Source organism: Lutra lutra, chromosome 8, assembly GCF_902655055.1.
Source record: "Lutra lutra chromosome 8, mLutLut1.2, whole genome shotgun sequence".
NCBI classification, from domain to species: domain Eukaryota; kingdom Metazoa; phylum Chordata; class Mammalia; order Carnivora; family Mustelidae; genus Lutra; species Lutra lutra.
The window spans coordinates 72302986-72324189 of NC_062285.1; the positions used below are offsets into that span (position 1 = coordinate 72302986).

At 37.8% G+C, this 21204-nt stretch overlaps 1 protein-coding gene and 1 non-coding gene across 3 annotated transcripts in view; one reads left to right on the plus strand and one right to left on the minus strand.

Annotated features, from left to right (window-relative positions):
- ST8SIA1 (ST8 alpha-N-acetyl-neuraminide alpha-2,8-sialyltransferase 1) overlaps positions 1-21204 on the minus strand; it is a 170886-nt gene that overhangs the window by 132936 nt on the left and 16746 nt on the right. The gene's annotated exons all lie outside the window — the stretch shown is intronic.
- On the plus strand, positions 10039-10196 carry LOC125108151 (U1 spliceosomal RNA). Its single transcript, XR_007129826.1, has one exon. It is a non-coding gene; the product is annotated as a U1 spliceosomal RNA (small nuclear RNA).

Here is a 21204-nt window from a genome sequence, read left to right on the forward strand (position 1 = left end):
ACTGTAATCATTTTTCAGCTTTGAAAATTCTTAAATCTTTAACAAGGGATTCTGAAATTTTACCAATAATATGCATTATGTGGGTCTTTTTGCATTCGTTTTGCTGGACACTTATTGGTCTTTTGCAACCAGGAAATAGGTCCTTCCAATCTGGAACCAGCTTTCTACTATTTCTTTAATAACTTCTACCCTCCCTTTCTTTTATAATTTCTCTTCCTGGAATTCATTTCTATTATCCAGACTTCTCATCTTTTCTTCCTCGACCCCCTATTTCACTTCTTTTTCTTTTCTACTTTTGGGGAAATGATTTCCTAAACATTATCTAACAAATCCATCTACTGACCTTTTAATTTCCAATACCACATTCTTAATATCAAAGAGTTCTTTTTTATCTTCAGAAAGTTTTATTTCATAGCTTTTTAGTCTTTGTGAATGCAATTTATTTTGAGTGTGTGAGGGAGTCACAGTCAGAACATTTTTTGTGTGTTCCTTTTCTTCCTGCATTGTCTGTTTGGTGTATGATTTTTCTATTGGTTCATTTTGCTCTCTGTCTTTTATGTTAGAGGCTTTCAAGAAATATTTATAGATCCAGAGCCTGCCTGTTTACATTTAAGAATGAGGTACTAAACAACTGAATGGAAGTGCTTTATAGTTGGGTAGTGATTACCAACTGCTGGGCCTCATCAGAGTGTGATCCAGCAGGGACCCAGGCATTTCATGGGAGCATCCCCAAATGTCAGTATCCACAGCTTTTTCTCTTATGCTGGTCAGTTTCCCCAGAGAGGAACTTCCCAATTTCTTGGTAAGATGTAAGCCTAGTTGATAACATTCCAGGAGCTAGGTAAAAAGGTGGGGCTGAGATCTCACTCTTCATAACACAACCTTTCTCTTAATCCCTCTGTTTTCATCTGATGTCCCACATCCAGAGTCTCTGTTTCATCCCCCAGTCTTCTAACACATGTGCAAGGGCAACTTCTTATGTTCGTGTGTAAGGGGAGATCTGGAACACTTCTAACCAATCCTCCTGTTTTTAGTGTCATCAGCACTCACCTCTAACTGCTGAAACTTTCGGGAATTCTGCAACATGAACAGGCTTTTTTCTTGCTGGCTTCCCAGCTGCAAGCCCTCAAATTTTAAATTTCTGTCCTCTCCTGGTCAGATAACACCGAGCCATCTGCTTTTCATCTCCTAAAATTTTGTTGATGTCTTTTCTTTGCTATTGTTTCCTCTTCCATTCTCTTCATTTTTAAAAGTTTATTCCTATTTATATTCCTCTCTTATAATTTTATTAGTCTTTCAAGAGGGGTCAGGAAATCAGAAGCCAGGCTGTATTATCCTTTTCAAGTTTAACTTCTTTAATTGTGATTTTTCAATATTGTTTTCTGATTCTAAAATATATGTGTGTTACCAAGAATAATTTTGATGGTGGTTGCTTTAAAAAAATAAAAATGGAGTTTAAGGGTATGTGGGGACTTCTAATTTTCATCTTATGTGTTTCTATACCTTTTTAGTGTTGTGAACTTATATTACTTTATCATTTTAAATCTGATTTTTAGGAGCTATTAAAAATAAAAACTAACAGGTGATTGATACAGAAAATCTGGAAATATTAAAAAGGGTAAAGAAGAAATTGAAAGTTAAAAAATAATACAACCACAAGGAGAAAAATATGATTAATTTGATTTTTCTCTCTGATCTTGATGTTATAGTCTCAGGATTTCTTCAAAATTTACATAGATTAACCAACCAATTATCTCTGCTCTCCAGCATCTTCAAGTCTCCTTCTTCTTCTTCTCTTACTGAGTTATAACTGACATCCAATATTGTATTAGTTTCAGTCGTACAACATAGGGATTTGACATTCATATACATTGTGGTATGATCAACATAGTAAGTCTAGTTATCATATGTCACCATGCAGAATACAATATTATTGATTATATTCCCCATGCTGTATATTATATCCTATGGCTTATTTATTTTATATCTAGAAATTTGCACTTCTGAATCCCCTTTACCCGTTTTACACCCCCACCTCGAACCACCCTACACTCTGGCAACCACCAATCTGTTCTCTGCATCTACAAATCTAGGTTTTGTTTTGTTTCTTTATTTCTACATATTAGGGAAATCATGCAGTATTTGCTTTTCTCCGTCTTACTTCACTTAGCATATACCCTCAAGGTCCATCCATGTTGTCACAAATGGCAAGATTTCATCCTTTTTTATGGCCTGAGTTGTATTCCAATGTAAATATATACCACATCTTCTTTATCCACTCATCCATCAACGGACATTTGGGTTATTTCCATATCTTGGTTATTGTGAATAATGTTGCAATGAACAAAGGAGTGCACTTTGAATTAGTGTTTGCATTTCTTCCAAAAGATACTCTGTAAATGGCTAGATCATATTATAGTTCTATTTTTAATTTTTTGAGGAACCTCCAGACTGTTTTCCAGAGTAGCTAGCTACACCAATTTACATTCCCACTAACAGCGCATGAAGGTTCCCTTTTCTCAATGTCCTCACTAACACTTGTTATTTCCTGTCTTATTGACAACTGCCATTCTGACAATTGTAAGGTGATAGCTCGTTATAGTTTGATTTGCATTTCCCTGATAACTAGGACGTTGAGCATCTTTTCATGTGCCTGTTGGTTCTCTGTATATATTCTTTGGGAAAATGTCTATTTAGATCCTCTGCTTTTTTAAAATCAGGTGAGTTTTTTTTTTCTTTTTACTGTGTTGTATGCATTCTTCATATATTTTAGATATTAATCATGTGTTGGATATGTGATTTGAAAATATCTTCTCCCATTCTGCCTTTTCATTTTGTTGACGGTTTCCTTCACTGTGCAGGAGCTTTTTAATTTTATGTAGTCCCATTTAGTGATTTTTACTCTTATTACTCTTGCCTTTGAAGTCAGAGCCAAAAAGCACTGCTAAGACTGATGTCAAGGAGCTTACCACCTATGTTTTTTTCTAGGAATTTTATGGTTTCAGGCCCTACATTCAAATTTTTAATCCATTTTGAATTAATTTTTGTATATGTGTAAGATAGTAGTCCAGTTTCATTCTTCTGCATGTAGCTGTCCAGTTTTCCCAGCACCAATTATTGGAGACTGTCCTTTCCCCATTCTACATTCTTGCCTTCTTTGTCTTAAGTTTAGTTGGACAAAAATGTGTGGTTTATTTGAGTTCCCTACTCTGTTCTACTGATTTATGTGTCTGTTGTGTCTGTTATGCCAATACCATATTGTTTTGATTACTAGAGCTTTACAATACAGTTTGAAATCAGGGAGCATGATAATTTGGCTTTGTTCTTCTCTCTCAAGTTTTTTTAGGGGGGCTGTTTAGGGTCTTTAGTTGTTCCATGTAAACTTAGAATTATCTGTTCTATTTCTCTGAAGAAACAATGCCATTGGAATTTTGATATGGATTGCATTGAATCTGTAGCTTGCTTTGAATAGTATAGATATTTTAATAATAGTAATTCTTTTAATCAATAAGCATGAAATATCTTTCCATTTATTTGTGCCTTCTTCAATTTCTTTCATCAATGTCTTAGGGCTTTCAATATATAGGCCTTTCACCTCTTTGGTTAAATTTTATGCTTAGGTATTTAATTTTTCTTTTTAAGTCACTGGAAATAGGTTTGTTTTGTAGATTTCTCTGGTAGTTCATTATTAGTGATACAGAACCAACAGATTTTTGTAGATTAATTTTTTTATCCTGAGATTTTTCTGAATTCATTTATTAGTTCTAACAGTTTTATGGTGAAGTCTTCAGGGTTTTCTATATATACTACCATGTCATCTGCAAATAGCAACAGTTTTACTTCCTTTCTAAACTGAATACCTTTTTATTTTCCTGGGTTTTTTTTTTTTTTTATTTGTTTGTTTGTTTGTTTTAGTTGTCTTTTTCTTTTCTTGCCTAATTACTTTGGCCAGAACTTCCAAAACTATGTTGAATAAAAGTGACAAACATGAACATCCTTGTCTTGTTTTTGACCTTAGAGGAAAATCTTTTGGCTTTTCACCATTGAGTATGTTAGCTGTGGCTATGCCAACATTTCTCATAAGGTTGGTCTAGTAGTTATAAACTCCTTTAGGCTTTGCCTGTCAGAAAAACTCTTTATGTATACTTCAATTCTGAATGATAACTTTGCTGGATAGAGTATTCTTGGTTAGACATTTCTTCATTGCAGCAATTTGAATGTCATGCCACTTTCCTTTGGCCTGCAAAATGTCTGCTGAATAATATGCTGATAGTCTTATGGGGCTCCCCTTATAAGTAATAATTTATTTTTCTCTTGCTCCTTTTGAGGTTCTCTTTTTATCTTTAACTTTTGACATTTTAATTATCATGTGTCTTGGTGTGGATTTCTTTGGTTTCATCTTATTTGGCATTCTCTGGTATTCCCGGATCTAGACATCTATTTCCTTTCCCAGGCTAGAGAAGTTTTCATCCATTACTTCTTCAAATAAGTTTTCTGTTCTTTTTTCTGTTTCTTCTCCTTCAGGACCCCTAAAATGTGAATATTATTCCACTTGATATTATCCCTGAGGTCCCTTAAGTTAGATTCATTTTTTAAAATTATTTTTCCTTGAGGGTTGCCGGGGGGCGGGTAAGGAGAGGGTGGTGGGGTTATGGACATAACACTGTGCTATGGTGAGTGCTGTGAAGTGTGTAAACCTGGCGATTCATAGACCTGTACCCCTGGGGCTAAAAATACATTATATGTTAATAAAAAAATAAAAATAATTTTTTTTTTAAATAAATAAAATACTTTTTCTTTTTGCTCCTCTGTCTGGATGAGTTCCATGGTTTTGTCGTCTAGCTCACTAACCCATTCTTCTGCTTGTCCAGTTTGCTGTTGAAACTCTCAAGGGTATTTTTTCATTTTAGTTACTTTATTCCTAAGCTCTAAGTCTTATGTTTGGTATTTTCTTATATTTTCTATCTTTGTTGATATTTTCACTGTGTTTATCCATTCTCCTGAGGTCAGTAAGCATCTTTATGACCATTACTTTGAATTTTTTATCAGGTAGATTACTTACCTCCACATCATTAAGGCCTTTTTCTGAAGTTTTGATCTTCTTTATCTGGGAATGTATTTCTCTGTTTCTTCATTTTGCTTGACCCTCTGTGTTTATTTCTATGTATTAAGTGAAACAGCCACCTCTCTCAGTCTTGAAGTGGCCTTTGGTAGGTGATGAACTTTCTTATTCAACCTTGCTGTAGCTCTTGGTTGTCCATCGAACTTCTATGATAGTCTAAACCATCTGACATTCTTAATATGTCCCCATTTTGAGGGTGTGTCAGGACCTGTCTTGATGTCTTTTTATCCTTTGTTATGGAGAAACAGTTCATCTGTTTTCAGATCATCTTTTTCAGGGAGAAATGATCCATACATAGCTGTAGATTTGGTGTGTTCTTACACTGCCATCTTTGGAAACTGAAAAGGTAAGTTCCTACATTGCCATCTTTGGAAACCGAGAAATCAGAATGAAAAGATGGATCCTTTTGCATCAATTGTCTTAAGTTGGGTTTCCTAGAAGTAGAGATGGAGTTTAAGTGAATTATGAGGAGTGCCTCAGAAGAAGAGGAGAGGGAGTCCTCAAATTCTCTTTTTTTTAAGATGTTATTTATTTATTTATCTGAGAGAAAGAGCACAAGCAGGGTGAGGGGAGAGGGTGAGGGAGAAGCAGACTCCCTGCCGAGCAGGGAGCTTGATGCAGAACTCGAATCCCAGGACCCTGGAATCATGACCTGAGCTGAAGGCAGACGCTTAACTGACTGAGCCACCCAGGTGCCCCAAAGTCTCCTTCGTAAATAATTAACTTCTGTCCATAAGAATACTTATATTTGTCCTAAGTTAAGGAAAAATCCCCTGAAATATGCTACATCTTTAAGATATGCTAAATTCTGAGAATTCTTACAAACCAAACACATCAAAGCACTACTACCTTTATTTCTTCATCAGCCTTTTCGCTTGCCCATCACCTGTCCTGAAACTGCCCTCTCCAAGATCTTCAAATATATCCAAATGACCAAATCATATCAAATGGTCTTCTCTTACTTCTTATTCATCCTGACCACTCTGGCATTTTACACTGTTGACCGAATCCTTTCTTCCAACAAGCCCCTCTTCCCTGGATATCTACAGCAGTATATCAATATATCCAACAACCCCTATTTTTTTTTCTCTTTTCCTGACAAAATAGCACTTCTTCTCCTCACCTAAATGTGGTTATATCCCAAGGCTCAAACTTTGGCTCCCAACATTTTTTATTCTAAGAATAATGGAAGATAGAGTCATAGCCACATACTCAACCCTAGAGAACATTATGTCCTAAAGAAATACAAAAGAGAATAGATGTAGGATGGACCATCAGGAGATGTCTAAATTTGAGGGTGGAGAATAGGGTTGGGTGGATGGAGAAAGGACAACACAGAGGGAAAAAAAGGAAATTAGGAAAAATACTCCGTTCTTACTACGCACAAGACACTATCCCAGGTCCTTTCATATGTGTGCTACCCCATTTAGTTCTCAAAACAGTCCCAAGAGTCAGCTATTTTATTTCTCTTCGCAGGAGTTAATAAGCAGCAGCACAAAACCACATAGCTATGATCAAGGTCACCTGACGAGGAAGGCAGCATGGCAAAATGCAAAGAACAGAGACTTTAGGGTCATACAGATTTAACTCTGCCCCTTACTGCTGCATGGTTTCAGCCAAACCACTTAATCTTCTGCTGTTCAGCTTTCTCATATATAAAATGGTGACAAAATCAGTTGACAGTATCGTAAATAAGGTGTATAGAGTACCTCATAAACAGGAGGTGCTCATAAAGAGTTGTCAGTATTATTATGAACCTATAAATATGAGTTATTTTTATAACAAAAGGGAATGCTAAGGAAGGCAAAGGAAGAGTTTCAAAAAGAGGAGCTAATGTTTCTTCTGAGGTATAGATTCAAGCCCAGACTGAAGCCTGGGCTTCTCATGGCTGTGCAACCTTAGAGAAGAGATCCCAGCAATTTCCTATCTACAGGAGGTATGTCTACGAGAAAGGCAAAGAACCAGTACCCCTCTGACTGAGTTAAGAGTCAATGAGAGGGACGCCTGGGTGGCTCAGTTGGTTGGACGACTGCCTTCGGCTCAGGTCATGATCCCGGGATCCTGGGATCGAGTCCCACATCGGGCTCCCAGCTCCATGCGGAGTCTGCTTCTCCCTCTGACCTTCTCCTCGCTCATGTTCTCTCTCACTGTCTCTCTCTCAAATAAATAAATAAAATCTTTAAAAAAAAAAAAAAGAGTCAGCGAGAAAAATGCAAGTCACAGTCATCTTTTTTTTTTTTTTTAAGATTTTACTTATTTATTTGACAGAGAGAGAGTGAGAGATCACAAGTAGGCAGAGAGGCAGGGGGAAGCACGCTCCCTGCTGAGTAGAGAGCCCGACACGGGGCCCAGTCCCAGGACCCTGAGATCATGACCCGAGCCGAAGGCAGTGGCCCAACCCACTGAGCCACCCATGCACCCCCACAGTCATCTTTTGATCTAGTAAAATGTTCAATCCAGTAACTTATATTGCCTAGAGATCATATGTCCCCAAATCAAAGTGTTTGTATCACTACCGAATCTTATGAGAAGCTATGGCTAGCTTTTCTGGATAAGTTGTTTTGACAAAAATTTTTAAAAGGGAAAAAAAAAGTGGGGCATCTGGGTGGTACAGTCAGTTAAGTGTCCAACTCTTGGTTTTGGTTCAGGTCATAATCTCAGGGTCACAATCTCAGGGCCGTGAGGTTGAGCCCTACATTGGGCTCTGAGCTTAGCATGGAGTCTGCTTAAGATTCTCTCTCCCTCCCCGTCTACCCCTCCTGCTTGTGTGTTCTCTCTCTCTCTCTCACTCTCAAATAAATAAATAAATACTTTTTTTTAAAAAAAGGTACAAAAAAAGTTGTTTTGATAAAACTGTTTAAAAAGAACAATAATAGAGTGGCACTTGGCTGGCTCAGTCAGTAGAGCATGTGACACCTGATCTTGGGCTTGTGAGTTTAAGCCCCATGTTGGGTGTAGAGATTACTTAAAAAAGAAGAAGAAGAAGAAAAAGGGGGCACCTTGGTCGCTTAGTCAGTTGAGCATCTACCTTCAGCTCAGGTCATGATCTAGGAAGGGAGGGGCATATGGGGCTCCCTGTTCAGCAGGGAGTCTGCTTCTTCCTCTCCTCTTTGACCTCCCCACTGCTTGTGTGCACTCACCCTCTCTGTCTCTCAAATAAGTAAATAAAACCTTAAAAAAAAGAACAATAACAAAAAGGTGAAGGATTTAAGCCTCTGTAGATTTAGAAAGATCAGACTACAAAAATTCCTGACTATTCTCCATACGTACTTTATAGCATGACACAACATTGCTTTTGCCATAATAATAAATTAAAATGTGATCATCCACACGGTAAATCAAAAGTGAACAGATGGAAAGAAAAACACAACCTGACCCGAAGGGTGGAAAGACGCGTTAACACCCCCTGAAGATACTTCAGACGGCAGCTGCAGGCTATTCCCAGACACTCTGATAATGGAGAACATAATTAGTTTTCCTGACAAAGAAAAATAAAAGGACTGATGAGGTCGAAACCCAGAAATTAATTCAATTCAATGAGTGTTTGTGTTTGTTCGAAGGGATCCTCTGCGTTTAAATCTAAAGGTCATGGGAGTTATACGAGACACAAACAAATGCCATGAAGGGTACACAGGTATTACTCATTCACTCACTTACTCATTAATTCATCTGTTAAATATTCATTACACACTGTATGCAAAAGATCATGTGCTAAACTTTAGGAAAGGGGGTGAATAGGTCTTCTAGAATCTCGGGTCTTGTGTCGCAGTAAATAAACCCCAGCACAGTTTATCAGGGCATGGAAGAAGCTGTACAGAACGCCACTGAGATAACTAGAGGGGTGAGTAGGGTGGGAGAGAACAGGTGGAGGGAGATGGGAAAAGATTTTCTAAGGTCAACATGTAAACTGAGAATTGAAGGCCTAAGAGGATTTAGGCAGACAGGCCAAAGGCTAGTGACATAGGAAAAAGCAGAGAATCCCTGACAGAGAAAACAGTGCGTACAAAGGCACAAAGTTCCCAAACACCAGAGGCCAGTGCCAGTCCAGAACCATTTTTTCAACAGTCTCTGGCAAAATGAGGAAAATATAGGCAATGAATGAGGCTTTTATATTTTATTTTTAATTAGCAGCCCATTTTTTTTCTGTGAGCTTGTGTGCTTTCTACATTTTGAGGGAACATATAAAGTCTTCAGTGAAAAGTTGGTATTTTATTTATTTGCCAAAATATAAAATGATCAGAACTGTCCATTTATTAAGTTATTTGATGATTTTCTACCCCATTAAATCCTGAATCTGGGTAATCCTGAACACGATTAACAGAGCCACAAGTACTTGGCATGATTAGAAAGGCAGAATACATGTGGCAAATAAATATGTCATATTTTACACAGGAGATTAAGTTTGGAAAGTAGGCAAGGACCAGATTATGAAGGGCTTTACGTGGCTAGTTAAGAAGTTTAGACTTTAGGGGCACCTGGGTGGCTCAGTCAGTTAAAGTATCTGCCTTCAGCTCAGGTCATGATCCCAGGATCTCAGGATCAAGTCCTGCACTGGAGCAGGGAGCCTGCTTCTCCCTCTGCTCCTCCCCCTGCTTGTATGAGCGTGCCCCCGCCCCTCCAAATCTATTTAAATCTATTAAAAAAAAAAAAAGTTTAGACTTTATCCCATAGGCAAAAAGGCAGACAGTAACATTTTAAAAAGTGCCCAGTATGATGCTGGGCAAGTCACTTACTCTCTTTCTCTGGTACTTGTTCATAAAATGCTGAAGCTGATAAAGACCCCACACCTACTTCTGAGTACTTAAATGAAAATCAAGATGAGTTGAAATACTCCATAAATTACACTGTACACTCCAAAGGTTAATGTTAATAAGACCCTCCCTTTCCTCTAAAACATAGGTAAACCACCCACTTTAAAATCTCCCCTCCTCTACCATGATCACGAAGATGGTTTTCCCAGGGCGAGGCTTATCCATTGCACTCCAGATGTGCTGACCCCTGCGATTTCCCCAAATGTGGGAAACTCGACTGCATAATTTGTGGTAGTGGGGGACTGCGTTCGCGCTTTCCCCTGTAAAAAAAAAAAAAAAAAAATCTCCCCTCCTCCTCTATTTCCCTGATCGCTTCTGGCCAGGAATACTGGACCGACAGGTCCTACTAACAAGACATGAAGGGATGCTGACAGTCAGATGCTTCTTGAGTTATAACAGATGAACAGCACATCTCTTAAATTTTGATTTTGATTTGTGGTAAAGGACCACCTATGAACAATCTACAAAGTTCATTTTTTAAAGAATTATTAAAATTTAGCATTCAAGAATTAGAATCATCACATTTTTAGAGCTTACCAAGGATATCACTCAACATTTTACAAAGAAGCCTGGCCGCTGGGCAACACTTGGCCGTGTAACAATGCTTCCTTTGTGCCCAACACATGCAGTTTTGAAATTCCCACAATTGTTAGAAAAGACATGCTTTATCAGTGCATCATCAGTGTTGTGGGGAATTGGCTGTAATTTTCAATTGCCACTACTCTTGTTTGTAAATATAAATTACCTTAGTCATTGCAGAATTAACCAAAAGGCAGACTATGTTTGTATTTGGCATATGCCAAACAAATAAGGGGATCACAGAAATGGGGAAAAGAAGCACATTTTTAAAAAATAATTTGATATTTGAATTTCTCGAAAGCATTGTAGTCAATATGGGCAAATTCAAAAAACTCGACTAAACTAAGCATCCCATATTCTTTGCAATGCTTCTGTTCTCTTAAAGTCTTTTTTTTTTTTAAAGATTTTATTTATTTATTTGACAGAGAGAAATCACAAGTAAGCAGAGAGGCAGGCAGAGAGAGAGGAGGAAGCAGGCTCCCTGCTGAGCAGAAAGCCCGATGTGGGGCTCGAACCCAGGACCTGGGATCATGACCTGAGCCGAAGGCAGCGGCTTAACCCACTGAGCCACCCAGGCGCCCCTGTTCTCTTAAAGTCTTAATCAGAACTTTTGATTAATTTACCAATCAACTTTAGTTTATGCTGCATTCTTGGACAAACCATCTGGCATGTAGAGATCAGTATTTACATCACAATATTTTATGCCATAATTTTTGAAAAATTTAATTTGAGACCTATCTGTATTACAATTCCAATATGACTCATCCATAAATGTGTTCATATAGTAAGAGCCCATGGTTAGTAAGCTTTGAAAGCAAGCTAACCTGAATTTAAATTCTGGTGCTACCTCTTAATACATAAGAGAACTGGATCCATTCCCATAAACTCTCTAAGCCTCAGTTCTCTCAACTGGAAATAAGAGTAAAATAGTATCTGTCTCGAGGTTAGCAGAGAAAACTAAATAAGATCATGCATTTAAGTCCCTTTGCATGGAATGTGCCACATTGCTCAAAGTTAGCCATCATTATCATCATTATTGCTTGAATTCATCTTTCAACATAAAGTAATACTAGGTGATATAGAAGGACAACAAAACTCAGTGCATTAAAGTCACCAAATAAACACACTTGAGTTTGCCAACAAAGAAAATAAGAAAAGCACAGAACACATGCTGAAGGAGTTATTTCTGCACATAAAGCATTGGGGATAGAAATGGGATAATATCCAAGGGAGCTGAAAATAAGAAGCAAGAGAATTCTTGCCTGTGCCAAAGGGTTTGGGTAACCACTTGCCCATAAATGTCACCCTATTTCAGTGAGCCTGGACAACTAAGCCAAACACCCCTGATGTTTGACAACAAAACAGAATCACTGGACTATACACAAAATTGTACCAGAGCTGATTAATTGATGCATAAGCTCAATTTGATCATTTTTATGGTAAGTACACTTTAAACTTCTCACACAGGTGCTTTTAGATCTGGAATATGCTGGGATGTCCATGGAGCCAAAGGCATGTGGTGCCAGTGGGAAGGATCTTGGGCCATATGGGCTCATCAGTTGGTGGTCAGATACCTGCACAAGTAGATATGCTCTGTTTATACCTTGGTAGTTGCCTGTAATGCAAATTTAGATGTTTTCATTTTTTAAATGTTTGTTTATTGAGAAAGTATTTTGGTTGTATTTGCTCCATGTATGTTGTGTCTATGTTTTGGTGTGTTGCAGGGCAAGGGGGACATCTAGAATAAGCCCTCTGTGGTCCTTAATGCATTGGGTTGGTTTATCTGAGGAAGAATAAAGGAAGAGAATATGCATGTCCAGGACTATGCCTCTCCCAGCTATCCAGACCCCTGCTAGCTCAGTCCTACCAGGTGCACAAACATCCATTGCAAAATGGGCTAAAACAGAGGAACTGACGAAGCAGCCTAGCCTTACACCCTCCGTTTCCCTCCACCATGCTCATTAGTACCAGCATTCATTACAGATCTTTAGTCACCAAAAAAAATCTCAAATATAGTTATCGCCTGTTAAAGAAGAGAAGGAAATCAGCCAGTATGTTTTCTAACAGGCTTTTAACCTCTTCCTCTATTTATGCCATCATGCTTTTCACTCACTTGAGCATCTACTGGAGGACTGCTTAAAGATAACTCAACATATCTGACAAAAGTGTTATGGGAACACACCAAGAATCCCATCTAACAACTGAGAAAAACTTTAAGGATGAAAAAATAAAATGGTAACTGTCTCAACTGACAGGAAAGAAAAAAAAAAAAAGCCATTTAAGCCCAGATTCCGTGACTGATGGATGTATTCAGGATGAGAGTATATAGATAACGTCAAATTTGCCTGGCCAGTTTTGAATAATAGCACTTGAGGCTCAAGCCATATTTATTGTGTACCTTCCTTCTTTGCCATTAACTCTACTAAATCATTTTTTAATCTAGAGGGTTTTCTGCTAAGTCTCTTAGATCTGCCCATTCTCTGCTAGTCCCATAGTCTGCACTGTCCATGGGCTCTTGGCATGACTGCCTCTGAACTCCTGTCTCTGCCTTTGCCAGTCTGCCCCATGCCACTACCAGATCTGTGCTTCTAATCACAGTTATCCAGTTACTTTCATACCAAAGAACTTCCAGTAGCTCACAAAGTTTTCTTGAACCTCATCCTAACTGCTCAAGATTTTCTTTCATTCTCACACCCACATAATTCTGCTGAAGCCAGCCATTCAGCACTAACTCACAAACAAAACCATTTCTCATGCTGTCTCTCCCAGGCTCAGAATGTGCCGTTACTATTTCTCTGCTGATTCAAACACCATTCATCCTTCAGGAATAAGTTCAGCACTCTTCTTTACTCACAAGTACCATTACTTAGTTGTCTGACCCACTGGCTAAAAGCACCTAGAGATCAGGGACAATGCCTTACCCTTTCTTTGTATCCTCCCCTCAAAGCTATCATCATAGTAGGAATTCAACAATGATCTGTTGAATAAAAAGTATGTACTAAGTAGAGTTGTAAATCTATCACTTGCAAGTAAAAGGTTCCTATTTTTGTCATTTCTTCTACTCCTTATCCATCCCCATCCCAACCACCCAACACAGACCTGTACCTCACTTACAAAAGACTTAGTTTAGAGCAACCAATCTTTCTCTGAAGTAAGATTCATGCAGAGAAAATATAGAAAATTTAACACATACCAACTTTTTAAACCTGTCACTGTTTCCTCTCCTCTGAAGAGAACTTCTGTTTTGCCTTTTGCTTTCCTTTTTTCCACAGAAATTTAAACTATTTTCCTTCCCTCCCTCCTGTGCTCCTTTCTAAAGTAATGATATTTCCAGAAACCAGAGTCATTTGATTTAAGCCTCTCACAGTGAGCTGTGTTTCCTGTCAAACTGAGGACCTCATGGTAGTGAAGGATAAGAGAACATGCAAGAATTCTTGAAATAGTGAAGAAATTATGAAGTGTGAACAATTTGGAAAAGATGAAAGTGGCTAGGGCAAACAAATAAACCAATTCAGGAAGCCCCTCACCTCCAAAAACCAAACCTTCTCATAGATAGGCAATGTTATATGATGATATCTTCTGTTCTGAAGGTCAGACATACATCATGCCTTGCTTCCAGTCACCATAATGGTATATCTAGAAGCAAATTTCCAACACCACTACTAAAACAGGATGCAGTCTGGGATGAGATTTGGTGACTAGATTTAGAGGATCCATAAACAATAAGCAGAGAAAGGAGGAGAGAGAGGGAAGGGATAAGGAGGGAAGGAGAAAGAGAAACAGAGAAGGAAGAAGAGGAGGGAGGTGGGGGAAAAGGAAAGGGCAGGAGAGGGGAGGGGAGGAGGGGGGAAGGAAGAGGGAGGGAAAGGAAGGGGAAGGGGAAAGAAGGGGGGGGAAGGAAGGGAAGGAGGGAGGAAGGGAATAAACAAAGAAAATGGATCAGTATGAGCTCTGAAGCCAGAGACTCCTGAGTTTTCATCCTGGCTCAGCCACTCCCTAGTTCTCTAAGCTCCACTTTACATCATGTCAGTAACTTGTCTAAGTCACAGAACTAGAAACTGATAAGAAATAAGATTCAAAGAAGAGAGACAGAGAAGAGGAAGGCAAAAGAAATCCAACATTGAATTCATTGAAAAAAAATGCTGAAAGCATGTGCATTAAAGAACACAAGACAGAAGAAATAAATACTAGAAAAGAGAACAGATTATCATTATATATAAGTTAGATTAAAAATAGAAGTACATATTTGGAAAACCCAAGAGGATAAACTGAAAAAAAAACCAAACTAAGAAACTTAAATAAGGTGGCTTCCCATAAATAAATTTTAGTAACTTTCCTATATATAATCACAGAAATAATTATAAAAACAAGATATTTCTTAGTATGAAAGTAGAAGCATAAGAAACAAAATATCTAGGAGTAATCTCAGTAAGAAATGAGCAGAATCTAAAAGAAAAAAATTATATACTCTGCTTAGGGAAATAAAATAAGGATTGGATATATAAGTAAATATATCTATTCTTGAATAGAAAGTCTCAATTTTGTAATGATGTATCAAATAATGAAACTCAAATAAAAAATATCAACAGAAATCATTTGAACTTGGAAAGCAATCTCAACTGTACCTAGGAGAAAAATACGAAAGAATTACAAAGAAAATTCTAGGAAAAAAAAAAAAAAACAATGGCTGGCCTTATGAGATATTAAAATATATGGTAAAGCTACAGTAATTGATACAGTATGGCTGTAGAATAGAACTAATCAGATAAAGCTATGGAAGAAAAGTGGGACTTCCAAAATGACCCACACAGATTAGATTATCTAGCATGGATGAACCTGGCATTTCAGATGAGTGGAAGGAGGTAAAATTTTTGTTTTGGTTGTTGGGTAATAATGCTAGAAAACATAGGGAAAATATATCTTCCTCATTATACTAAAATAAATCATAGGTCAGAAATTTTAATGTAAAAAAATTAAATCATTAAAAAACTAGATGAAAATATCCTGGGCTGCAGGAATCATGACACAAAGGTTCAAAAGCCATAAAAGAAAAAACTGATAAAGTTGATTGCTAATTATTTTTAAAGTCTTCACACTCAAAAAAATGAAACATAAACATAGGACAAAAGACTGGGAAAAATATGTACGACAAATATAACAAAGAGCTATAGTCCTTTAACAAAGGACACTTTGGGTATCAAAAAGGAAGAGATGAACAGCTCGAGAAAGAAATAGGCAAAAGACCTAAAAGTGCCCTCCACAGGAAAGGAACTCTTCAAGGATAATCATAAAAAAGTAAAATAAGGCTCAGTCTCATTAATTAAAATTATAATTTTTCACCTATATATTAGCAAAACATTTTAAGGTTAATTATATTCCATATTGGAATGGCCAACAGCTCTTCGTCACAAAACAGATGACTTCAATTGGAAGACAATTCATTAAGTATCAATTTTAAAATTAAATGTGTTGTTTCATGACCCATCTTTGCTTTAAGAAGCTATCCTATAGAGATAATTACAGAAGCAGAAAAACATATTCCAGGATGTTTGTAAAGCCATTTCTCATTTAAAAAAAAAAAGAAAGAAAGAAAAATACCACAGTCAACCCTAAAATGGAATTTCATATTCTCTCCATCTTTTTTTAAAAAATGAGATAGTGTTGCTTTGTGTTACACATACTAAATGAGGTATCCACTGACCCATACGTTGTGGATAGCAAAAAGAGGATATTGTCAAAAACGATTTTATATGATTTGATTATTACTTAATATGTCAGTTATCCATTACTATACAACAAATTACTCCAAAATTCAGCAGCTTCAAACAACAAAGATTTACTTTCTAACAGTTTCTGAGGGTCAGGAATGTCTTAGCTAGTTCTAGCTCAGGATCTCTAGTGAACTTACAGTGAGGCTATCGGCTGGCAGCTGCAGTCAAGGAAAGCTGGAGGGTCCACCTCTCAGTTCATTCATGTGGCTATTGGTGGCCTTGGTTCCTTGCTGGCTCTTGACCAAATACTTTAGTTTTTTACCACATGTTCTAGACCAGTGCCTTACCTCAGCTCCAAATTGCCGGAGTGTCCTCACAACATGGCAGCTGGCTTCTCCCAGAACAAGAGACCCAACAGAGAAAGCAGGCATGCAAAATGGAAGCCACCATCTTTATAAATCTAATCTCAGAACTGCCAAACCATCACTTCCGCAGTATTCCATTCCATTCTAGAAGTAAGACACTGAATCTAGCCCATACTCAAGAGGAAGGACGACACATGAACACCAGAAGGTGGGTATCATTAGGAGCCATTTTAGAAGCTATCACTATATGTAATATATATATGGAGTATAACTAGATGTTTCTATAGATAGGGATTTTTAAGAACTCATATATACAGGAGGGGAATTATATATCCTGGTTAGACTGAAATAGTCCTAGTTTACATCTATTGTCCTGAAATAATGATAGTATCAAAACATTAACACTGTTCACTTCTCGGGAAAGAGACTGAGAAGACTTTTATGCTTGCTTAATATATACCTGTATAAAGTTTTAATGTTTACAATAAAAATGCATTACCTTATAAAGAATTTTCAAAAGACAAAAATTGCACTTCTAACAGAAATTAGACCTCTAGATTCTGTTTTGGAATAACTCAAAATATTGTCACATACATTCCATTTCAGAGACAGTGACTGAGTTCGAAGAAAAGTTTCTAGGGATTTCAACAATGGAGAGAAGACAAAGAATAACTTCCTCTTTTAGGTAACATAGAAAAAGTTTCCAAACAGTGGCTGTTCCACTCCTGTTTCTCACAGTTGTGTAAGTTTTTAGTTCCCCTGACTATGGCATAGTTTGTATCATTTCTTGGCATCCATCTCATAGATATAAATGGGAAATAACCAAGTAGGCTATGACAGCTAGATAGGAGAGCCCCCCCCAAAAAAAACACCCTAAAATTAAGCCACTGAGATGAATCCAAGATGTCAGGCAAAAAGAACAAGGAAAGAGACACCTTGCCTATGACTTGAGCCCACGCTTTATTTGTAGAATCCTTGAGGAGTAAATAGCAAAAACAGTCTTGGATATTAACAATAGCCAAATACCACAAGAATTAATTCACCTTCATAGACTTAAATTTTTCCATTTGAGAGTCGTTTCTCTGTAATAACACAATATAAGGAGGTGTCAGGATTTAACTTGAAGCCCTGAATGTCAATGTTGACCTTACTTCAAAGGAGTAGTCTGGCATAGTAAGGGGCCCTAGAGCCCTAAAACCCATTTCCTAACTGCATAACTTTGAGTGAGGTCCTAAAGCTCCTTTTGTTTCAGTTTCTCCATCAATAAAATAGGACTGTCTTAGTCTTTTCAATAAATAGTGTTAAAACAACTGGACATCCACATGCAAAAAAACAAACAAACAAAAAAATTAATCTAGACATAGACCTTACACCTTCACAAAAATTAACTCAAATGGATCACAGACCTAAAGGTAAAATGCAGAACTACAAAACTCCCAAATGATAACATAGGAGAAAACCTAAATGACCTTGGGTATGGCAATGATATTTTAGATACAACACCAAAGGCATAATCTAAGAAAGAAATAATTGCTATACTAGACTCCATTAAAATTTAAAACTCCTGCTTTGTGAAAGATACTATCTAGAGAACAAGAAGACAAATCACAGACTGGGAGAAAATATCTGCAAAGACAGAGCTGATAAAGAATTGTTTTTCAAAATATACAAAGAAGGGGCTCCTGGGTGGCTCAGTCAGCTGAGTGTCTGACTTTGGCTCAGGTCATGATCCCAGGGTCCTGGGATCAAGCCCTGTCTCAGGCTCCCTGCTCAGCGGGGAGCCTGCTTCTCCCTCTGCCTCTGCCTGCCTCTCCCCCTGCTTGTTCTCTCTTTGTCAAATAAAAAAACAAGATCTTGGAAAAAAAAAAGAAAAAGAACACTCAAGATTCCATAATAAGAAAACAACCCAATTTAAAAATGTCTCCCCCCAAAAAGCCCCTAAACATACATAAAGAGAACAGGCTGGTGGTTGTCTTAAGGGAGGGGTATACAAAATGGGTGGAGATGATAAAAAGGAACAAACTTCCAGCCATCAAATAAATCAGTCCTGGGGATGTAATGTACAACACCGTGACTGTAGTTCATAATAATGCACTGTATATTATAGTTGCTTAAAGAGTAAATCTGAAATGTGTTCATCACAAGTTAAAAAAAAATTGTAACTGTGTGGTGATGGATGATAACTGGACTTACTGTCGTGATCATTTTGCGATATATGTAAATATCAAATCATTATGTTGTACATCTGAAAATAAGATAACATTATATGACAATTACATCTCAAAATTTTTAATGGGCTAAAGACTTTAATAGATACCTCACCAGAAAGCAAATCAGCTGTGAAAATACCCTCCACATCATATGCCATCAAGGAAATGCAAATTAAAACAACACTAAGATATCACTACATATGTATTAGAGTGACCAGAATCAAGAACACTGACACCACGAAATACTGGCAAGGATGGGGAGCAACAGGAACTCTCACTCATTGCTGGTGAGAATGCAAAATGGTACAGTCACTATGGAAGACAGTTGGACAGCTGATTACAAACTTAAAGACACCATTACATACAACCCATGACCATGCTTCTCAGTATTTACTTACAGGAGGTTATTCACTTATATATTTACTTAGATAGACATCCAGCTCCTAAACATTTATTGAGATAGTATGTCAATGCCTTAAGTCTGTGAGGCCAACTTTGGAAGCAACCAAGACATCCTTCAGTAGGTGAATGGATAAGAAGACTATGGTTTATTCTTCCATGCTAAAAAGAAGTGAGTTATCAAGCCATGAAAAGACACAGAAGAAACATAAATGCTTATTACTGAGAGAAAAAAGCCAATCTGAAAAGGCTACATACTATATGATTCCAACTGTATGGCATTCTGGAAAAGGCAAAACCCTGGAAACGCTAACAAGATCAGTGATTGCCCAGGGATGGGGAAGAAAGGAGGGATGAATAGGTGGAACACAGTGGATTTTCAGGGCAATGCAACCACTCTGTATGTTACTGTAATGACAGATACATGTCCTTACATATTTGTCCAAACCCTCAGAATGAACAACACCGAGAGCAAACAGATGAACTATAGACTTTGGGTGATTGTACTACGTCAATATAGGTTCATCAATTGAGGTAGCTTTCTGAGGGAGGTATTGATAACGAGGGGTGGCTATGCATATGTGAGGCTAGGGGTATACAGGAAATCCCTGTACCTTCCTCTTAGTTTTGCTGTGAACCTAAACCTGCTCTAGAAAAATTAGGTCTTAAAAAAAAAAAAAAGACCCAACTTGCTTTTGAAGGCTTTTTAGAAGGAGGAAAGGATTCATGAACCAAGAGATGAGGGTGGCCTCTAGAAGCTGAGACCAGCCTTCAGTTAGCAGCCAGCCAGAAGATGGTCACGTCCATTGTACAACCACAAGGAAGTGAATTCTGCCAACAAGCGGGATGAGGAAGAAAACGGATCCTCTTCTAGAGACTCCAGAAAGAAATGAAGCTTGCTGACACTGATTTTTCACCCACTGAGACTCGTGTTAAACTTCTATCCTAAAAAAAGATAAAATAATAAATTTGCGTGGTTTCAGCAGGCACGGGGGAAGGGGAGACATTATCTTATAGGGCTGTTATCATGACATTAACATACATAAAGTATTTAAAAGAGGGCTGACACATAGTAAGCGCTCACTAAATGCTCGCTGTCAGCACCACCTACCATCTAAATGGCCTTAAAGAAATAATTACTCACAGCCTGATTCTTTGTAAAACAGGGATAATAATATCTCCCTCACAGAGTATTTGTGAATGCCAAATGATAACACTGTGTAAAGTGCTTAAAATAGTGCCTGGCATATGGCAGATACAAAATAAATAACAACTATGCTACTAAAAATATCATCATTATTGCCTAAAAAATGGAGCTGATTTTAAAACCAAGAGTTAGATGGACTGATATTTTGCACATGAAAGCATCTAGCATAGTACTTGCACACAATTGGTGTTCAAATATTCACTAAATATGAACTTAGGTTTCCACAGATCATCTCTACTCTAAAAGCCCAAAGAGAATTTTTTTAGACTGCTTAGAAGTTTTCAATCCTGAAATGTGATACTCTAGGAGCAATCTTCTGGCTTCTTTATTGGTGCTTTCCTCTTGTAACAGGATGTTCAGTGGGAATTTATGCTGGAATCATGGTTTAAGTCCAAAGCTGGAGACACAGTTGCTAAGTACCCTTTATGGAGTTGAGCAGGCAACTGGATATGTAGCAAGCCCCCTAGCTAAGTTTGGAAGGGGGGTGCTCTGAATCCAGCCCCACCACACAACCACCCCCAACTGTGGTCAACATAAACGGAAATTAGGAGTGAGAGGAACCTGTTGAGGAGTGCCCTTTCCTCCCTTTCCTGAAGAAGAGGGATCACCCAAGAAAATCAAGACTGGGAGCTCGTGCCCAAGGGGATAATATTCCCCAGCTGCGGTCTGCTTAGCCAGCATACTTGGCGGTCTGCCCCCAAGTTCCTGAGCAGAAAGGAAAGGAAATGAGGAACAACTGGCAGTATAAGAGTGACTCTAAAAGGCATGGTGACATCTGGAGACATTTGTGGGAAGCCCCC